Source organism: Cervus canadensis, chromosome 28 (genome assembly GCF_019320065.1).
Source record: "Cervus canadensis isolate Bull #8, Minnesota chromosome 28, ASM1932006v1, whole genome shotgun sequence".
Lineage (NCBI taxonomy): Eukaryota > Metazoa > Chordata > Mammalia > Artiodactyla > Cervidae > Cervus > Cervus canadensis.
The window spans coordinates 27,230,940-27,247,276 of NC_057413.1; the positions used below are offsets into that span (position 1 = coordinate 27,230,940).

A 16,337-nucleotide genomic window follows, 5' to 3' on the forward strand; every position below is an offset into this window, starting at 1 on the left:
ACTTTTATTCTTCTTCTGGTTTTATGAAAATCAGACAGAAATGTAAATTTCACTCATATTTTCAGGGGTTGAGACAGGGTGGTATGTTGAATTTGGATGCTCTAGCCTGTGGCTAAAGATGCTTCCAGAAAGATGCAGTGGCCAGTGAAATGGAGCAGAACCCTGTGGGGCTCCAGGGCACAAACGCCTTTCTGTGTCTTCCCCCTTGACCATTTCTTGATTACGGGTAACAGCCTTCCTTCATGCTCCCTCCATGATCTTCCCTGAGTTCCAGCAGAACAGGTTCTAACAGTCGCCAATTAGGGAAGGGAGGGGATACAGAGGAGGAGCAGTCAAGAAACGACAGTGCAACCTTGGAGTAAAGCTCTGGTTCCTCAAGGGATATGTGTGTGTGTGAGGGCTCAGTTGTGTCTGATTCTTTGTGACCCCAGGGACTGTAGCCCAACAGGCCTCTACGTCCATGGGATTTTCCAGGCAAGAATACTGAATGGGTTACCATTTCCTCCTCCAGGGCATCTTCCTGACCCAGAGGCTGAACGCATGTCTCCTGTGGCTCCTGCATTGGCATGCAGGTTTTTACCTGGCGCCACCTGTGTATATATGGTTATGTATAGCCCTAGCTCTCGAGGGACATACGTAACAGTATCTTTGAGCTGTTTTGCAGATACTGAAACCCTACTAGGTGGGAGAAGTTAAATGCATGCTCCTATAGGCACATAGACCCCAGACCTGTTGAAACCGGAAGGTTGATGATGCTGACCCCCATTTACCTCACCTCCTACCAGTCAGAAAAATGCTCATGAGCTGATCAAGCCCTCTTTGAAACATTACTATAGAACTCCACGCTACCCACTCCAGGTGGGGACACACAGTTCTGAGGACATTAGGCTGCTATGGCCCCCTTTGCCTGGCAAAGCAATAAAGCTATTCTTTTCTACTTTATGCAAGACCCTGAGATTTAATTCAGTATTGGGGTGCAGAGGCCAGATTCAGCTTCACCAAAGGCAAGGGTGAGTGGATTTAGACGGTAATGTTTGCCTCCTGTCCTCTGAGTAGTGTTGGACGCCCTATGACCTGCCAAGGGCAGGGAGATGCTTTTATAATCACCCAGCAGGTGGGAGGAAGTAAGTGTCTTTCAAGCCAATCCATGTGTGGGTTGCCTTCTTCCCAACATAGACCAAGATATTCTTTACATACTGTCCTGTTTCATCAGGTATTTTAGCCATAAAATCCCAAATCTGCTAGTGTTCTTGTCCACACCTGACATTGTCCATCTAACTTTTACCCAAATGATCTCTGCCTGTCTGGGTGGAAAGTTCCCTCCTTGTAAGGTGAACCCGATCATGTTTGTTCTCACATGGTTTAAACCTCTGTGAGTTTGAGTGCTCTGTCACTGTGCCTCGGGATCCTGCTGTCTCTCCTGAAGGAGATGAACATCTAGCTCTTGTGGAAGGCAAGAGCCTGGAGGCAGAGCCAGCTGGCCAGCATCCTACCCCTATTCTGGGATTGTACCAGTGTACTGCATTTAAAGAGATAAGCAGAAATAGTCAAACCAGAGATCACATGATCTCATACTTTGCGTTTAGAATGAAAAATCAAGGTGATCACTTATTAAATAAATTTTTATTGAACATCAGCTTAGTTTCAGGAACATTTCAGATACATTGTCAAAGACTTAAAAGTTTGTTCTGCGCCCAGCACTAGTTTTATACCTTTACATTTCCATTTTGTTTTCATGAAAACCTTGTGAGGTAGACACATCATTAATATTTCCATTCTACACATGAGGGAATCTAGGCCTAGAGAGGTCAAACAATTTGCCCAAAGTGGCACAGTTGGTGAGGGGCAAGGATGCTGGGATCTGCCAGGCAGTCTCATTCTGGGGCCTGTGTCTAAACTCCATACGCTATGGCCTTCCTATACTCAGAAGGACAAACTGATTACAGATGTGGTTGCAGACTGGCATTTTGGCAGTGTTCTCAAATGAGTTTTCCAGGCAGGATATTTCTTTAAGGTAAGATGGTCAATCTCATGTATGAACCATTGATTTTTTTTGTAAAACTTATTACATACTAGTAACACATACCAGAATGAAGGCATGCTACATGATAGTAGAATAGTTAGAATATAAAATTACTCTGTAATGAGGTTTCACTGATTTTTTTTTTTTGATCTGGTCTTTGCCTTCCAGTTATGAGTGCCCGTGAACACAACATTGTCTTTGAGCTGTTGTATGTATAACAGCCATACACCACCAGCTGCCATTGGTTGGGGGCTTGTATGTCGCTCTTGCTAAGCATTACCTTTTAAAATCCTCAAATTGACTTTAAGTATTATTGTCCCCATTTTACAGAAGAGAAAACTAAGGTTTATACAAGGTTAACTGAGGCTCAGGGAGGCAACACCAGGACTAGTGAACAGGAGGGGCAGGATTCAAACCTGGTCGCCCTGAGCCCCCAGGCACATACACATAATTCACCAAATAAGCTTCCCCGTGTGGAGACTTGGTGGCCCCGGGCATCGTGAGAACACACTGGTGTCAGAGGACAGCATGTGAACACAGGCTTCTGTAATTCCATCAGCAGATATAAGCCTAGCTAAAGTACTGGGCATACCCCAAGGAACACTGTTAAAGATAGACTTTTTTTGGCTACGCCATGCAGCATGTGGGATCTTAGTTCCCTGACCAGGGATCAAATCCACGTCCCCTGCATTGGAAGTACGAAGTCTTAACCACTGGACTGCCAAAGAAGACCCAAAGATAGAAATTTTGAAAAAGAAATTGGAAGGCAGGTCAGGATCCCTTCTTTAATAGCAGGTAAAAATTATTGCAGGCTTTCCAACTCCCTTACATGTATTCTCATTCCCTTCCTCATAAAACCATATGTGCTAGGTACAATGGTTGTTGTTATTCCCATTTTATAGATGGGAAACTGAGTCACACATATATTTCTTAGTGAGTAGCTCTCTTTGGGTGGACTTGTTAGTAGACAGCGTGCCAGGCTTCTATGATAGGCTGTGTAAAAGAATTATGTTTTGGTTTGACAGAAAAAAGTCAAAATTCTGTAAAGCAATTATCCTTCAATAAAAAATAAATAAATAAAAGAAAAAGAATTACGTTTTGGAACCAGTCATGCTGTGACTTGCAATTCCATTGCATTGTGCTATTTTCGTAGGTCCGATTTCTTTACTTAGACTCTTAGCCCCTTTGAGCCGGAGCCCCATCTTCTAAGGGTCATGCTCTCCCCTGGGTGGTCCAGGGCTGAAGCAGAGCGCATCCTAAAATTCTTACTGTGTGTCAAGAGCACGTGAGTGGGTCTAGCTGTGGGTGCAGGCACAGAAATCTGTGTGTGGAAAGTAGAACTCTGGTTCACTTTTGAAGCCAGGGCTCCCCTTTTCTCCCTTCCTGGGAGCATGAGAGTGTGATAACAAAATCAGTCATTTTCTTAAGAGAAACGGTAGTAGGTACTTTCAGCTACAGAAGGCGAATTTCTTCTGTTTCTCCAAGGACTGGGCTTTGCCAGCCCTGCTGTAGCTGGTTGAAGGGGACCAAACCTCTCAGGAAGACGGACTTGGTTCCGTTTGACCAGCCAGAGCAGGGGGCAGCTCCTGGGGGAGGTGACTGCAGCCTCTAGGGCGAGGATTCTTGGTGTGTCCCGAGCATCCCTGGTTCAAGCCTGCAACACAGAAGGAGCTGGCATTAGCATGAATCAGATCCTGGGAGCTTGCCTTGCCCAGAATGTTCTCTCATTGGGTTTATGAAAACCATAAGTAATTTGTATTTTGCATTGCACAAGATTATTTCTTTTATCCTTATTCTTTTTTCAAATATGAAATTGTGAGGAACTAATATGATGTAGAATTGTAGAATTTGGAAAATAAAAATATCCCACATTTTTCCCTCCTCTGATTTTCCAAAACAAACATTCTGCAGTAAGTTTTTGAATATCTTATATCATAGTTTTTAAAATAAAGTTTATAATTTTAATTCAAAAGCAGTATATTTATGAAAGAATAAATGTAACATGTGTGTAAATTATGACACATAATGATTAAATCAATACCCCAAACAAACAACTGTTTATCTTAGAAAAAGAACTGGTGAAATCAATACTGTGGAAGATTTCTGAATGCTTTTCCCAATTTATCTCTTTAGTTTCCCCTCACAGGGAAGAATTATCCTGAGCTCTGCTTTTCTTATAATTTAAATGTTCTTCTTTACAGTTTTTACCATTTTTGCACGTATTCCTAAATAATATATTGCTTGTCTTTTTTAACATAATAGTATCATACAGGAGGTATTCTACTGTGATGGTATTTTCACCTAAAATGGTATTTGTAAAATTTATCCATATTTTGTGGCATCTGTCATTTATTAATTTTTATTATTTTTATAGTTTTCTACTATATGAGTATATGTCAGTTTTGTTAGTCATTCTCCAGGTGATAGAGAGTGAGGTTGTTTGGTTTCGACAAATGGTCAGAATTGATTAAATGGTTGCCACAGGGAGGTTGGGAAATCTTTGATTCTTATATTTTTTAAAGGAGAAGTCTGGGCTCCAGTGTGTAGGAACCTGTAGGTTGACCTTACAAAGGAAAAGCAACATTGACCAGTTCCAAACACCTGACGGTGGGCCCAGAGATCTGCTAAAAACTGCTCTTCAGGTGAATCTGATGCAGCTAAAGTCTGAGAACTACTAGGTGAGCAGAGGTACCCTTTGGTTTCTCTGTATGTCTGGGAAAGTGTGGCCAAGGGGTCAAGGAGCTGATTAAAGAGGGTATCTTCCACAGGAAGGTGGCCTGGCTATCTTCATCATGCATTTGAGCAGATGAGGGAAGAGATAAGAAGCAAGGATATTTTGAATGGTGCTGGGAAATTGCTCTTGAGGGTGGGCTTTGCCAGCCCTTTATTTACTCTCCTTGATGAAGGGAGTGCAATGAAGCAGAAAGCCTGTGGCCTTGGAGTCACACTTACCTGGGATCAGATCCCATGGATGCCTCCTGGCTCTCTTGCTTTTTAGAAGTTAAACCTCAATTTATGCCTCTGTGCAGTTGGGGGAGCATACCTACCACACTGACCTATTGTAAGGCTTAGTGGAAACAGAGGAAAGGGGTCCAGGGGACCCTTTCAGGGGTCATGGGAAAGTCCTAGGGACAATCCCCACTGCTTTTGAGGTCAAGAGTTTCACTCTCAATGCCAGTTTGTCCTTCACACGTTTCCCTTCCCTTGACTGCAAGTATTTTCATTTTGTCTCTGAAGTTGTGGAAACCACTGATGGGCTAAGGCAGAGCTGGTTTACCTAGCCAAGCAGACCTCTGCCAGGGGCGTCCCAGCTAGAGAGCACTGCCTTGGATCAATAAGACACCCCAGAAACCAAAGTGTTCAACCAGGCACCAGAGAAGTGGCAGATGTGATGGTTGTGGTGGAGGACCAAGGGTCCTGTCAACTGTGACTGGGTGCAGAGTGATGCTGGCGCAGCCTTTCTTGTTCTGAAGCCCCGCCTCTTTGGCTGACATCCTGCAACTCTGCAGTTGAGCACCTCATCTTTACCCTCTGCTCCACCTTGACACAGGTGTCTTGCAGCCACAGCTTATGGTTCACTAGCTCTTCCCCCGGCTACTGCTATCCAAGCCCAGCAATCCTCTGGTTCCTTCCAGGTAGCAAGGGTTAGACAGGCAGCCATGGGGGTGGAGGTCAGCCAGGTGGAAAAAGTGCATTGTCCAGCTCTTCAGTCAAGCCCCTGGTACTGCCATTTCCTCAACTCAGAACACTGGTCTTCATCATCTCTCTCCTCTTCTTCACTCGTGTCCTGCCTCACTCACACATTACAACTCCAGTTTCTGAGCAGATGACATGAAATCAATCTTAGGGTAGGAAAAGGAAAACTATCTTTGGAGCAAGTGTGATTTAAAAAAGGGAAGGGCTATTACTGAAAAGAAGCACAACTTGGAGTCATCTACCCATTTTACAGGTTTGAAGACAAAGCAATGCTTGTAAAAGAAGGGCAATAATTTTCTTTGAGAGATAATGTACCATCATATACCCATGTCAGCAACTTCAGTCCAAGCACCATGATATAAAGGAAGGGTTCTTCAACCTCGGCATATTGACTTTTAGCTAAGTCTCTGTTGTGGGCGCTGTCCTGGGCATCGTAGGGTGTTTGGCAGCTTCTCTGATCTGTGCCCACTTGATACCAGTAGAACTGCCTCGTTACAACCAGGAATGTCCCCAGACATTGCCAAATGTGCCCCGGGTGGGGGCTAAGTCACCTCCAGTTGAGAACTGCTGATCTAAAACTGTAAGTTTCTCTGTTCCATCCTGTAGCTGCCCCATCTGTAGTAATTCCCCCACATTCTTCTAAGTTTCCCCCAGTTTTCAAGGAGTCTGGTTTGGCTGCCCTTGAAGGACATCTGGTGTCTGGAAGAGGCAGGCAGGTGATGTCACCTGGGTTGCTGCAGTCCGGGGAGGGGTCCGGCCCCTTGTGGTCTGGGCGCTGCCGCCCAACGGGGATGGCAGCCTTCAGTGCTGACCGCTCAGCCTTCACCTGCCATCGGCTGTGTAAACATGGCGGCCCCTCCCTTCGTCCTCTCCCTCCCTCCTTATCCCAAGTCCTCATTCTGGGGCTTCTCAGGTCCAGTTAACAGCCCCTTCCTGTGTATCTCAGCACACATCCACCCAGTCTTGTGGTGTCTCCTTTGGTTGTTTTGCTTGAGAACTTGTAGAAGTTTAGTGTGGTCCCAGCCCTCCTGTCACACACTCACCTAACAAGAAGGAAGCAGAGCCGTGGGTTGCAGGAAGCCCCCCCTGGGGCTGGGCGTCAGTGAGGGAGGGAGACCCTTCTCAGAGCTGGGGTTAGCTGATGGCTGAGCCTTGGGGGACCACAGTTTTTCCTCATAATTGAGGCTTTCCTCTCTACTTCCAGCTCCTTCCTGGTGTGGATTCAGGCCCTTTCGGGTCAGAGCTGGGAACAAAGGGGTTCAGGGAAGAGGAAAGAAAAGAACTAAGCCAACTGGATGGGTGAATCGCTATTCTAGCACCTGAAACCTTTTCCACGGACAACCTCCTTCAGTACTGCTTGGTGACGGGTTGTGATACAAAGAGGAAAAGATAGCAGGGGTCAGGGGACTGGCTGTGTGATAAGGCTGGATTCCCTGAGCCTCACAGCTCCTACCCATCTGCAATGAGAACCCTTGGAGATGCAAGAACTGCCCTAGACACCAGTGATGATGAAGGAAAGTGATTCAGCCAAGCATGAAGGCTTTCCGGATCAGTTTGGTTGCTAGAAACATCTTTCAGGAGCAAAAGGACAGGAGGAAGGAGCTTGGATGGTGAGGGCTGACCTTGTGACAAAACTGCAGGTCATGTGTGCTGTCCTTGAAGGAGGAGCCAAGTGTTGGGGGACGGCCACGGAGGGCACTTGGGGACCACAATCAGTGTGCCTGATCCTAGGGTGGAGGATGAAATCTCAGGAGGAAGAGAAGGGATGTGGGGAGAACTCCAGGCAAGATTTGGAGGCTCTCCCTTTCTTGGTGAGGATACCTGTGGGCGCAAGGCCAGGATGGGGAAGAGGGGACCAGGTGCTCTGGGTGGGACCGTGGGGCCGAGGAGAGGCGCTCGCCGAAACCACACACTTCCTTACATTCCATAGCAAAGTAATCCGTATGGGGATATAAAGAAGCATGTGGCCTTGGGAAGCAGTCTTGGCCCCTGCCTGCTTCCTTCATCGTCCGGATGCAGCCCCACATCTCAGATGGGGGCCCCTCCCACTCTCCTCCCCCTCTAGGTGGGGAAGCTTGGAGGGCAGGGCTCCCCAGATCTCACACCATCACCCCAGCATTCCCCTCAAACCATCCTGCAACACATCTGTTGTGAGGCATAGGGGTGCTTTGGGGTGGGGTGGGGGGTTTCCAGCCCTTGCTCTACTGTGTGCTCAGGAAAAAAATGGCACCCAAGTTTCTCTGGCTTATTTTCATTGAGTTTTAATGTATCGAAACTTTTATTATTACTATTCACTAATTTGCCTTGGTTTTATACAGGTCAATATGATTCTGTTTTGACGTTTGGAATCCCATGAAGGAAAATTAGAGAGAAAGAGAAAGAGAGGGAGAGGGAGAGAGAGAGAGTCGGCGACAGAGAGCATCCTACAGAGATGCTATTCCGCACATGCGCAGTGAAGGACCCCTGCTTGGACCATAGCAGGCCTTCCTGCGCTTCCTACTGCATGTCTGTCGTGGGTGCAGTTGATGGGCCGCAGCTGCCACGCAGCATTCCGAGCACCATTGTTCATTGTTGGAGGAATCTTTCTGTTCAGCTTCTGCTCCCCCTCGCTCATCACCTGCCCTACGATCTGTGAGGCCCAATCTGCAGAAAAGTGAGAGCTGCTGGCAGCTGGGGAGTCACCCACAGTCTGGACAGGCCACCCCGGCTGAAAGGTGATGGGGTTTTTCAGCTTCAGAGGATCTAACACTCTGCCAGGAAACAGAGAGGATGCGGAGGGAAGAATTGTGCCCCAAAGACGGTTTGGGCCTCACAGTGTTGACAAGGGCAATCAATGAAGTCTAGTAAAAGTAACACAAATAAGAACAAAAATGTTTTCAAGCGTATTCTCTATGACAGAGATGGTTTTTGGTGCTCTGACAAGTTCCTTGAATCCTCCCTACTCTATGAAACAGCTGTTACCTTCATCTGGTTTTACAGATCGGGTTTGTAGAAATGAATCTGTTCACACATATGTAAATATAAGTCCTTAAAAAAGTGAATCAGGTTGGAAGGACAGTCTTGGATCCACATGGAGATAGACTTGGAAGTTGGGAATTCCACGGGAAGCAAGGGAAGAAAATGTCTAGAGGTTTTATACTCTGTGAGCTGTACCCTTGAGGTGGTGGCTTATGTACCATACTTTTTCTCAGGAAAATGACTCCCCAGTCAACATCGTTATGGCTGATCTCAGGAATTATCCAATAACTCATTTAATCCAATCCAAGAGCTTATGCATCAGCTTCTGCTGTGAAAGCAAAGTTGTCCCCCATAATCAAGTACAAACTTAGTGTGAGTGAGAATGTGGGACTGTTCTTTCTCCCCCAGGTTTGGGGGCTGTGGTCAATTAAAACAAGGGCTGGTGGGGAGGAGAGACAGAGGGACCAATTAGAAGATGTACCTGTGCCTTTGAGAAGATCAAAATGTCTCATCTCTTCCACTGAACCGGAGAACTCAGAGTTGAATACAGGTTCATTTTAACTGGTTAAATCCTTCACATCTAGATCTGAAATGCACATGCATGGCACCTGCTTTTCAGGAATAAGGATTTGCATAAGTGAGAGAGACTGAGTTTTTTGGTCCTGAGAACTAGAAAGAGCCAGTTTTAAGGGACCTGTCCTTCATAAACCAGCTGAGGGCCAGAAGGTGATTAATTCATGTAAGGATACAAAAAAAAAAAAAAATCAATTTCCCAAGAAATGATGCCAGAAAACCAAGACCATGCTAACCATCCCTGGGATGAGACTGTCTCTAGCATTTGGATGTGAATTATTTTGTCTTTTGGTCAAGCCCAATCTCATATAGTCAAAAGATTATTGAAAAGTTCCTTTCAAAATTTCAGAAAAAATCAACAATAAACTTTGAACAACCAAATACTTGATTGAGTCTCATCTTACTTTTCCACGTCATCTAACTTAAAATGTCAGGAAGGAAATTCATGGAAGTTCATGGAACAGATGTGGAAATGAAGGGAAAGGTAGGCTGGAAAAACCAAACAAAGCAAAGAACTGCAATAAAATCAGAATCTTTCAGACCAGACATAAATGGGAGGAAAAAAAAAATCTAGGCTAGGACTATAAAAACATGTTTCTGAGTGCACAGGGCAAGGGACATTGATACAGCAATTGGCTTTAGGTCTTTTTCCCAGATTATTTTTTTAGCTTCTTACCTGCCCAAATCTTCTGGCTTTGGCTAGTGGTGTTAGTAGGAAAGATGGGGAGGGATGTTGTGTCACATGGCCACAAGTGTGCTTTATGATGTTGGTGAAATCACTACCGTTTCTCTTTCATTCCTGTAATAGTTGTATAACCCCATCTGCCCACCACAGAGTGGGTTAAAGATTAATGAGATAACACATGTGGAGGGTCTTGAGTTTCTTAGAGCAGGCCGATGGCCGTATAAAATGTCACTCAACATGTTATTGAAAACAAGATTTATTTTCCCCTCCTTCTGCCCTGTAGTCAGTTGATCACAAGACTTAAATTTCCCTCCTTCTTGAGAAACTCCATTTAAAAGCATTCAGAAATTAAGTAACAGTCAAGGTAGCAGGAAAAGCATAAGCAAAAATTAGAATTCTTTCCTATTTCTTCCACCAATCAGGGCAGTATTTGAATATGAGTGTTTCAGAAACAACATGAGAAGGAGAGATGGTGATTTCCTATGAATGGCCTCAGAAAGGCTCTTGCATTTGGGCAAAATCAAGGGTGAGCTAAGACAAGCAGAGGTCTGAAAGGTAGACAATGGAATCTTCAAGATTACTGATGGCAGAGGGTTATAGGCAGGAAGAACCTGGCTTGGGCATCTGTGCATTATGGCTCTGTGATTCTGAGCAAGCTACTTAACCTCTCTGAACCTGTTTCCTCATCTGTAAAGTGATTGTAATGCTCCTGATTCAACAGGAGGCTTCAGTGAAATATCCAACCAGTCCATCCTAAAGGAGATCGATCAGTCTTGGGTGTTCATTGGAAGGACTGATGCTGAAGCCGAAACTCCAATACTTTGGCCACCTCATGTGAAGAGTTGACTCATTGGAAAAGACCCTGATGCTGGGAGGGATTGGGGGCAGGAGGAGAAGGGGACGACAGAGAATGAGATGGCTGGATGGCATCACTGACTCGATGGGCATGAGTTTGAGTAAACTCTGGGAGTTTACTCCCAGATGGACAGGGAGGCCTGGCATGCTGCGATTCATGGGGTCGCAAAGAGTCGGACATGACTGAGTGACTGATTTAAACTGAACTGAACAGTGCCATGAACCCAGTATTAGAAGTCTAATAAATGGTCTCTATCACTCTTGTTACTACTATTCAATATATTCTTTATTAATTAATATTCATATGGCAACAGAGACTACCCACTCCATGGAAGTCCTTATGTTTGACCCATTTTAAAGAGTTTCATTCACGTGACAGTTGTCCAAGGGGTGGTTCTAAGATATTTGGGAAAGCTTAAATATTTTCAAAAAATGGATCTTTCACAATTTTGGTTTCCCTTATTTTAAAAAATCCCATTTGTAATAATTTCATATGTCTGAAAAAGATTTGTTAAGGAAGGGGATTCATCAGTATCATATCTGACAAGAGTCAATAGAGGTTCTGAATATCCAGAGCTCCAGTCTCGTTTTCAGGACTTTAAGGAAAAGACATGAATGGTGAGATACTCAGACTGTCCCCTTATCCATCTTAAGGCCTTGCCCTCTGATGACAGAGCTGACCCTACCTAGTTAGCCCTTTGCTGGATGAAGAGAAAGCAAGACTGCTGGAAAATCACCCCCATCTCACTCTCTGAATTTCGAGTAGAAGCATCTTAGTTTTCCCTCTCCCTTCTCTGCCCCATAGAAAGGCCTGATAACAGTTTCTTACAATAGAACCCGAAAGCTGATGCTTTTATGGGGATTAGGATCCTTCTGGCGTCTGCAGGAGGAACAATCCACACAGACGCATCTACCCGGGAGTCTGAGCTCTTGTGACCTTCTGTACCAGAATCACTGCCGGTGTGCTGGTGGCTGCCATGAAACAGAAGCTATTCCAGAGTTCACCGAGGAGCAAGCCAAATTATTTGGGGCTTACCATCATCTGGCTGAGGGGGTAGGAAATAAAGCAGTGGCCCCTCCTTTTAAGGCAAGCCTAGGTTAATGTGTGGAGACAGAACCTTCTTTTTCCAAAGGCTCAGCCAGACATCTTGCTATTTTTAGAGGACTGGCCAGTCCTGAATGTTGATTCCATCGTGGGCATGAGCCCGATTTTAACTTCCCAGGGCCAGCCAAGAGCAAGGGCAGCTCCCAAACCCATCTTCTCTCCCTACAGGCACCCTGCCACTTCTCTTGGTGGCATTTCACCATCACTGCTGTGCTTACCCTGTTTCTCATCAGAGCTGGAGTGCTGAACTGGTACTTCAGGGGAGGCTGGGGCAAGGGGATGAGGAGAGAGAGCCAGCATGATACTAAGTCACTTACTTCTTTATGCTTCCAGCCATTCTGTGAAGTACCTTTCATTACACAGGATGAAACTCACTCCAGCAGGTTAGATAACCTGGAGGCAAGGGGTGGTTAGGAAACACCCACATCACACAGCTGATAAATAACTAACCTAGGATTTGAGGGACCTCTTTGACCCAAAGCACACATTCATTTCATGTGCTATATATCCCAACCTCATCTGAGCCTAGAGCCATAGAGGCACCTATTAAAACCCCTGTTCCCAACATCCCAGAGCCACAGAATCAGAATCTCCATGGGACTGGCCTGGCATCCACATTTTAAACAAGGTTCTTCTAGGGGATTTCTAGGCTCTGCAAATTTGGGAAAAACAGCTCTGGGAGAGCTGCTTTCAAACTTGAGAGAACATTAGAATCATAAGGGAGCTTGTTAAAAATGCAGATTCTTCTGTCTTGCCCTCCAAAGCTCCTGAGAGAAGCCAGGGAGCCCGGGCTCAGGAATCTGCATTTTTGTAACCGTTCTCAATTGATTCTGCTGCAAGTGGGCAGAAGATTTTGAAAAACAGGGACCTAATAATAAATAAGAAAGAGAGAAGTAGATACTAAAGTAATGAAATCATTTAATACTGGAAAGGACTCATTTGACAGCCGTCCAAGGAAAATTATTTAGTTTGGATTTAAGGAAGAATTTCTTGCCGACATGACGACAAATGGGTGACCTCTTTCTACCATGTGAAGAGTGAACATATTAGTAGTAGAAAGGGGAGCAGGCACTGTGGTCCACACCTGGCCACTGACATCTTATCTTTCCCATGTTTCTGCATCTCAGCTTCTACCTGGAATGTTCTTTTCCCTTTGCTTATCTTTACTAGTTAAAGTTTCTCTCAAATCTCAGTTCAAAAGATACTTGCTCCACTAAGTTTTCTCCCAGTTTCCCCTCTTCTTCTTCTTTGTTTCTATTGTTGCACCTGTCATTGGGTGTGCATCACATCTCACCCTGCTGTTGGATTCCCCGGGTAATGCACACATTTCCTCACAAAAAGGTCCAGGACCTGACAGCTTTGTTTTTGATTCCCCACACCGCTCAGTGAAGGCCTTTTGCTCAATAAGGGTGGAGGGGATAAAACCATCACCACTGCTACTCTTACTACATAAGTGTTCTCAGCACTGTAACAAGCTACTTTTACTAAATATTTCTATTTTGCCGATGAAGGACACAAGGCAGTGATTGAGAGATGGTTGTTTGTGGAGGGGTCTCTTTTAGAAGAGATAGCGCTGTAGGCGACCAGAGTCCAGTCTGTAGGGAGATCTCAGTTCTGTGTTAAGGAAAGAGCACTCTTAAAAACCTTAAGCTTCGAATTTGGCATAACGAAGTCCCCTGGAGGGGACTGTGCAAAGACACAGAATGCCGGCCCCCCCCCAGGAGTGCCTGACTCAGTAGGTCTGGAAGTGAAAGAAAGTGAAAGTTGCTCAGTCTTGTCTGACTCTTTGTGACCCCATGGACTATACAGTCCATGGAATTCTCCAGGCCAGAATCCTGGAGTGGGTAACCTTTCCCTTCTCCAGGCGATCTTCCCAACCCAGGTCTCTCACATTGCAGGCAGAATTTTACTCTCTGAGCTACCAGGGAAGCCCAATAACACTGGAGTGGGTGGCCTATCCCTTCTCCAGGGGATCTTCCTGACCCAAGGATAGAACCCAGGTCTTCCACATTACAGGCAGCTAAGCTATGCCTGGGAAGCAGTAGGTCTGGAGTGGGATCCAAGACTTGGCATCTTTAACAGGCTCCTGGGTGATTCTGATGCTGCTGGTCTGGGAACCACACTTGGGGGAGCCACTGCTGTCGTTCAATAGTGTTTGAACAATTCAAGGGCAAAGAATCAGCCCTTACATTCCAAACTTTCTAAAAACGAGGAGGTGAGGGAGAGGAGTAAAACCATACAGAAGTCAGGAAGACGGGAGCTCCGTCCAGGGTGCGGTTGTAGGAGCTTTCACCAGTGAGGGTGCAGAGAGACACGCAACATTCCAAAGACAGAAGCCCAGTTTATGAAGTTACTAAGTGACTAAAAGAGTTTTTAGCTTGAGGGGTTGTACACAACTGGGGGCCATTTCTTTGGCTCCCAATTCTTACGAATAAACTTCAAATGGGGTTTGCTGAAGAATGGATATAGAATGAGGTGGACATTTTTCTTGAGAAGCTATCTCAGCAGAGGGTCCACTGATATATGACCTCACATTGTACTTGCAGAGGGATCATAATGATAATACAGCATGATAATACAGAATATTGATAAAACTCTGTAGCTCCAAAATCTCTCTTTTTTTAAAAAAAAGTGCACCTGTTAAATTGAGTGAGGATCAAGAATTGCTTAAGATCCAGGGAACACATTAGAGAATCTGGTTCTTGTCCTAGTTTTCCAAAGAAGTACATTGCTTAGGGACTTCTCAGTTTTTTAATAAGATGTAACACTTCATGTCGTCTTAGTGGGGACATCTGTGGGGTCATCGGAAGAAAATGCTCCCATTCAGCGATTATTTGAGATACAAGACAGATTAGAACTAAATGCCTTTGCATTGCTTTGAAGAACATTTCTACATACATTCAAAATAACCAAGGCACTGAAAGGCAAGAGGCCAGTTCAAGGTCACGTGCTCTCCGAGTCTCGTCCATCCCTTCCGCAACCCTATCTCTTCTTTAGGCCATGGAGTAGCCCCTAGGCAACTGTGAAATCTCTACTGTCTTCATAAACTCTCTGTCTTTTCCACCCACCCTCCTTCCCCTCTGCTTTTGCTTCAAGCCCCAGCACACAGAATCAGGTTCGCTGTTGGGACCCAGCCGACAAGGCACTCCCACACACCAATCATGCGGGCTGGGGCGATTTCTCGCCTCCAATTCCCCTGGCCTGGCTCTGCCTGATGGAGCTGGATTCCAGCGATGTCCTCCCCCGCCCCTGTGGGATGCAGACGTGAAGCTTCACCTGCTTCTGGAGACACCGTGGAACTGGCTTCAGATGACAGAAGCAGGCTGCCCGCAGGGCTTCCCCAAAATGCACAAAGAGAGAAAGGCAGATGGGCCAGGCAGGAACGGCCAGAGGACAGTTAGAGGAGAAAGCCCTCCCCCTACCCCACCACCCGTGGGAGCAGCTCTGTACCTACCTGGGGAAAAGTTGCCGGCGGGTCCCTCCTCTGTATGCCTTCTTCCCTGGCAGGCTCCAGCCCCGTGGAGGTGTTTGGAGCATGGATTTTTTTTTTTTTTTCCCAGAGCTAGCAGTGTTGGCTTGCATTTCTATGCCTTCCTGTCAGAATTCTCTCAAGGAAACAGCAGCTGGTGAGCTCAGAAATGTCAGTCAGAATCTTGGCCTAGTTTGGGGCCTTGAAGATTCTTACAGAAAGTTAAAAAGGTTTCTGGGCCAGTGTCTCCTCTGGGTTTTCCCTCTCCTGCTTCTCACCTTTTCCATCTTCTATTTTATTTATTTATTTATTTTTCATTTTTACCTCAGGAGCTGGCTACTTAAATCGTCTGCCTCTGTCTTTCTGATGGTTCCCTTTTGAGTCTGGCTATGGCGCTTCTCCCGGTCAGCCAAACTGCCTGGTGATTTTCTAAGCATTTAGCTTGTGCGCTTACTCCTTATTTTGTCTTCTTACTTGTTCCCTTTTCCTGTTTCCTCCTTTTCTCTTCACGCATGTCTTTTTAATCATCATTTCTCCTTATTTGTGACGGGTCTGCTCACTGGTCCTTTATCCCTTTAGTTCTGTTTTTTTTTTCCTATCTTTACCTCTCCTTGTGTCCTGCCTAGCTCTGCTGCCCCCTCTCCACCTGTTCCCCGGGCAGGCTTGCTCTCTGCTTTCTCCGTCTCTGCCCTCAGAAGGCCAGCCTCTGCCTTTTGTACCCTCCAGCCCTCCGCCCACCCCCGGCACGCTCTCCCACCTGTTTGTGTCTTTTAAGGGCCTTGGTCATGTCTATGCCTTCTGTCCACCTCAATCACTGCAGTGACGGGCCTCTGAAAGCTGTTAAATGACACCTCTTCAGCTGTCCCCTCGCAAGGAGAAATGCCCTTCGCTAAACCCTTTCTCACACAGACCAGTCTATAGTCATGCTTCCGTTTATGGAATACACTGAAATGATGCATCTATTATTTTCAAG

At 45.7% G+C, this 16,337-nt stretch overlaps 1 long non-coding RNA gene across 2 annotated transcripts; it reads right to left on the minus strand.

Annotated features, from left to right (window-relative positions):
• Window positions 1–1,603: 1,603 nt before the first annotated feature.
• LOC122429877 lies at window positions 1,604–16,082 on the minus strand. 2 transcript variants are annotated; one of them, XR_006266167.1, is made up of 2 exons: window positions 15,350–16,082; window positions 1,604–3,677 (listed from the first exon to the last, which is right to left on the minus strand). It is a non-coding gene; the product is annotated as an uncharacterized LOC122429877 (long non-coding RNA). The 2 variants fall into 2 exon arrangements; XR_006266168.1 differs by having other exon boundaries at window positions 1,604–9,285.
• Between the last annotated feature and the right edge of the window lie 255 nt (window positions 16,083–16,337).